This window comes from Centruroides sculpturatus, unplaced genomic scaffold, assembly GCF_000671375.1.
Source record: "Centruroides sculpturatus isolate CEXI.00-Female unplaced genomic scaffold, Cexi_2.0 scaffold276, whole genome shotgun sequence".
Taxonomy (NCBI): Eukaryota; Metazoa; Arthropoda; class Arachnida; order Scorpiones; family Buthidae; genus Centruroides; species Centruroides sculpturatus.
Genome location: NW_019384509.1, coordinates 54,068 through 60,067, shown reverse-complemented (window position 1 = coordinate 60,067; position 6,000 = coordinate 54,068).

Below are 6,000 nucleotides of genomic sequence, written 5' to 3'. Positions count from 1 at the left end.
TATTGTATTCTAATTGTTTTTAAATTGTTCTTAAAATGATTAAGATATAATAATGTGTTTTAAAATAATTTATTTCTAAATTATCATATTTTAGAAATTTTAATAGCGATTTTTTTACTCAGCAGGAGTGTTTACACATTATTTTCAAATTTATGGAATGTTTTGTGCATATTTATTAAGTAAATAATATGTTAAATCAATATTAAATATTTTTCGATAAAAAATTCCAACTAACTTCCAATAAGTTTCAACACATCAGAAACATTTTAAATTATTTATAAAACCATTAAAAATCAAATTCACGAAATTAACTATTTACAGATCTCATAGCATTATTCTTCAGATGAGATATTTCTTTTCGAAGCCCATTATTAGAGCGATTTATCTTGTCAGTGTTCCCACGATGCACATTTTCTTTTTTTAGCTTCATCTCATATTTCATTAGCTATCTTGAAAATCGTTTAGCCGTGTTATCATCACAAAGTTCATTACCGTAAAATTTCGTTTGATTATTTCCAGTTGAAATCTCTTGAATAGATAGGAATGTCCTCTAGATGATTTATAAATTTATCGCAAATTTAAATCAACCGAAACTATTTGATGCGGCGCTTTATTGATACCGATCATATCATCGACAAGATCTGCCCATTCTGCTCTTGAGGTCATATCAGATAAAAAGTTCTCTAAGGATAATAGCATCGAAGTATATTAAACCTTAATGAACAAACTCCTCTATAGACTGATAAAACTATCATTTTATAACCACCAAATCGATTCTATTATTCTGAGTTTAACTATATTAAGATTTTAATCGAGTAAAATTATTATTGATAACGCTATAAATAATACAAGTGATCCTTACCTCTGACTTCTGCATACGAATCAGGTAGATATAAAAAAAAAATCTTGTATAAAACTTGTTAGCCAGCTTATCCTCACTAGCCAATAAAAACACCAAGATCCTTAACTAGACTTTCAATTTATGTTAATTCATCAAATATTTAATAATAAATTATGAAACAATTTTTCCCTCTTTTCAAGTCAGCAATGTTAAACTATATATTCCGGATAGAAAATGAAAGATCTACAATCTATTTAATCTCTAGAGCATAGCATTCTGTTTTGACTTGTATAGGGATAAAACAAGCCAAATTTTACGCTCTATATGTGAAGCAGTAACTTAATTCTGACATTTCAGAATTTTGAAATAAGTTAACAGCAAGGAAAATTAAGCAATATTTTTAAATATACGTATATTTTAAACAACGGATTTCTGTGACGAAATTTATCGATTTTCTAACATTTAGACTATTGAAACAATTTGTATGCAATAAGGATTAGACTTTCAAACACCAACTATATAAAACCAATGCAGAATTTAGATAATATTTACAATTCAAGTATCAAATAAATCTTGAAATTGTTTACTCTATATCATAAATTATGTTTGATACAAAAATACTTTGTTAAAGATTTGAATATTCTTTTCCATTACATATCAAAATGACAATAACTTTTTCATTTCTATTGCATAAATCACCTATTGCACAAGTTATCTGATTCATTTTATGACTGAAGAATAAAATTATTTTAAGTAATTTACCTTAAGTTAAATAACTTGAGCAATTAATATTTTCTTAAATTATTTAATAAGATTTAATTACTACTATAATTTGCTCTAATCATATCAAACGATGATATATGAAATCATTTATATGAACAATTCTGTAGATTGCAATTCAAAAGTAAGTATATAAGAAAGATATAGAAACAAAATCTAGACATAATTGATTATATATCTGCTCATGCTTATAACTAAGCTGTTACACAGTTAACTTGGCTAATTCTAATAATAATTAATTAATGTACAGTATTTAACAAATAACCATTGATTTATTTCAATTAAATCAAATTTATTTAATTCTCTTAATATTTCATTTCAACAATAATTTACTGAAAAATAAATTATCATCTTGAATTGATAACTGAACAATTGCTTTTTATTACTCTAAATCTCTAAATACCAATACTAGAGATTTATCATATTTATCTTACTTACTGATAAATTTTCTGTTTATAAATTTTAATTATTCAAGATTATTATTGTTATACACACACACACACACACATATATATTATATATACACACACACACACACATTGTTTTGGCCTTATGGAAATGATTTAAAATTCATGCCTTTTCTTTATTCACATGCCAATTATTATCTGCCGAAAGTAGAATGATAAAGGACTGAAAATATAATGCAACAGTTGTCATTATTTTATATCACGCTTCAAAAATTTATAGCTGGTATGAGAGGGATACATTATTACTCTTTCTGTATAGAGATATATCAGGTCAGAGGGGGAAGTTCATTGTAACTCTCAAAGAAGTATGGGTATACCAGTCCAATATAAACAAAATTCAGGTGATATTCTATCACCCAAAGGACCAGAAACATTTTTAAACTTGGGTCTGTGAATACAAGGAAAGTTTCAGAAGGCTTTGCAGTTATTGGTTTCTGCTATAATGGCAAAATAAAACTGCAAAAGTCAATTTAAAGGTGAAAGTTGGCTCTAGTTACTATCTGTGTAAAGTACTGGAGCCCATGGTTCAAGCATGAAATTTTGTCATTCAAAGATATGATTCCATCAGGGCAAAGCATCAAGTCATACTTCATATTCAATCCTAGCATTTCTGAAGATGGAGGAAGCTGGTATAACATTAACACACCTTTCTGACAGACCTGTTAAATCATCTGATCACAGTATCCATGGATTTCTGTGCCTCAGGCTTCCAAAAGGGGTCTTGAAAATTATCAGTCCCAAACATTAGATGGATTATGGAAAGTTTCCAATGATGAATGGGAGAAACCAGATCAAAGTTCTCTAAGAGGAGCCCTTTTGCACTGGAAAATTTAATGTCAGATAAATAGCCAGAAACCAAGGAAAGCAGACAGAGCATGATAGATGGTGGAGGATGTTTTCCTGAATGATAAACATATATTACGAGCATTTCCATAAGGCTGAAAAACACTATATATATAATGTTTTAGGAAAATGATATACAGGTAACCCCCATATAACACGGTAGTTACGTTCCAAAAAATTGCCGCGTTATGCGAATCCATGTTATACGAAACAAAGAACTAGTACAAAAAGGAGGGTTAGGTTCCAAAAATTAAAAAACATGCTATTATATTTTCATAATTAAGATAAATATCTTTAATAAAATTTTCTTAATTGATACATATTAATATAAATTAAACAATGTTTTCTTCGTCATCACTAAAAACACTATTAATTAACCGAGAGCGTTTTCTTTTTGGCAAGTTATCCTTATCCTCTGAGCATTTTTCTGCATTATCTTCAGATCCATGCTTTACCTTTTGCAAAATGTATGTAATTTTAGATTGCTTGCTTCTAGTTAAAAGGTCTTTATAAATTTCCTTATATGGTGCTAAGCACTTATGGAATAAGGGAAAAACATCTGGCAACTTCAGAAGCAGAAGCGTTGAGATCTGGCAAAACTGAAACAAGTTTCGAGAAGGACCATGTGTATGGACAGAAGGCAAGAAAAGAAAATTTACATACTTAAGTACTAATAGTTCACGAAAATAATAATTTTTGTGAACTATTAGTACTTAAGTGTGTAAAAATTTATTACATTTCATGTTGTATGAGAGTTTTACCCAATTCTCAAACCGTGTTAGAGTGAATCCATGCTATAGAAGTGCCGTGTTATATGGGGGTTACCTGTATTCATATTCTGATTAACATTTTCTGATCAGTATCAGGTAATCCATTATTTAGATTCAAGATCAAACTTTATTATAAAAAGTAGATGTTACTACTACTGCATCTTTATTTAAAAAGTTTTTGAGAGTAAAAATCATCATCTCTTCATGAAATTAAAAATAAATTCAAAATACAGTAAGACCCCGCTTAACGCTGATTCGATATAATGCCATCTGCTAGAAGCCTAAAAAAAGCTCAAAATTTACGCTGATTTACTGGTAAATTATAGTGGCATTTTATTGATTTGTACATAATACGATTATTTATGAACCAATCAGAAAAAGATGGCAAAAAGGTGTACTTTCTTTAAATCTATGTTTGTTTGGTGTAATTTTTGAAAAAAATATAACATCACAGATGCCATAGGAAATATCGACTTCACTTTGCAAGAATTAACTGATAAATGCATGGACGATGCGTGGAAGAAGTTATGGCTGAAGGTATCCAAGAATTCTCAACAAGAAGAGCCTATTGCTGTATTGTTAGGTTGACCAAAGTTAACCTAATCAATATAGCAGGACTAGAAGATGTAGATGAGCAGGATATTGAGGAGTTACAGCAGGTTTCTGGTGAGCCTTACCAATGACAACCTTCAAGAACTGACAGAACATGGAATTCATGTAGAACTGGAAAATAGAGATTCTGAAAACGAAGAACCCAAAAAATTTCTCTACAGATTTCCTTAGTAAAAGTTTGGTAAGATAACCGAAATCATTGATCAAATTGTAGCGAATGATCCAGATTTTGAAAGGAGTGCAAAAGCAAAATGAGGTGTTTTGGATGTGATCTTCTGCTATCAACATTTGCTTAAGGAAAGAAAAAGCGACAAATGAAACTTCATGACTTTACTGCAAAAAAAAAACAAGATTTTCAGAAAAGTCAGGACCTTCATCAGAAAAAATGAACTTTACATTTCTGTGTGCATATGTTTGTGTGTTATNTTTAAAGGTATCAGTATGAAATTAGTAGTATTATTTAAGTGCAATTTTTTCGAAGCGGTGCAAATCTTTTTGTTTTATTATTACCTCAAGCTTATACGAATTAATTCCTGGTATCATTTCATAATAACTTTGCAGAACTTGTAATGTTTTTGCTGAAGTTTTGTTGTCTGACCATATTCCTTGATCTACTGTAACATAAACTGCTCCACTTGCAATTCCTAATTTCAGTATATTCCTAATTTTAAAAAAATGTTTTTTCAATTATATCATTATAAAATTAATTTTTAAACTAACTATTTTAATTATTAAAAAAAATTAATTAATATTAAAATAATTAAAATCGAAATAAAATAAATTTAAAAACTAATAATAAAGTAAACAATTTTGTAATGTACAAATAATTCTTAATAAAAAAAATAGTACAAAGTCAACATCATTTTTCATAAAATTAACAATAATATAAATCTGAAACATATTATATTACTTTCCTGAATATCAAAAACAGTTATAAAACTTGGCATTATTATAAATGAATAAATCCTGCTAATTTCAGGAAGCCAACTTTTTATTAATAATAATATTGCCACTCCTTGTCTACATGAATTTTAGATGCAGACACAAATGTATTATGGAATAAACGTCCATTAGTTAAAGAATAGGATGATTATACACCAATGAGAATTTTACATATCTATGTTTTAGGGCAACATTGTACTATTATTAATGTACAGGATTCATATGAAATTGGGAAAGCTTGGATATGGTTAATGAATTTCACCAATTTCTCTTCTTTCTGCAAGAAGTTAATAGCAAAATTTGCCTAATTATATTTTTACAAAATTTTTATTTTAAATGATAACAGTTTAAGCTTATCTATCAGTTAATATTCAATCCTGAGGATGACTACCCAAACAGATTAAAACATTTGATTAATAAATTTCACCAATTTCTCTTCTTTCTGCAAGAAGTTAATAGCAAAATTTGCCTAATTATATTTTTACAATATTTTTATTTTAAATGATAAACTATATGCAACATTTAGATTGCTTTACTAAATATAATGATGATGATATGAAAATGCTGTAAAAATTATTCATATTTATTTTAGTTTTAGATAACGTATCAATAAAAAATTGAGTAATACCTAAGTAATGATTTATTTATTTTATAATGTTTATTTAATTTAACATATAGCTGTTATAATATATTTTTAAGCAGATTTCCTTTATACAACAGATTACTTTAATGACCAAAATCTTTC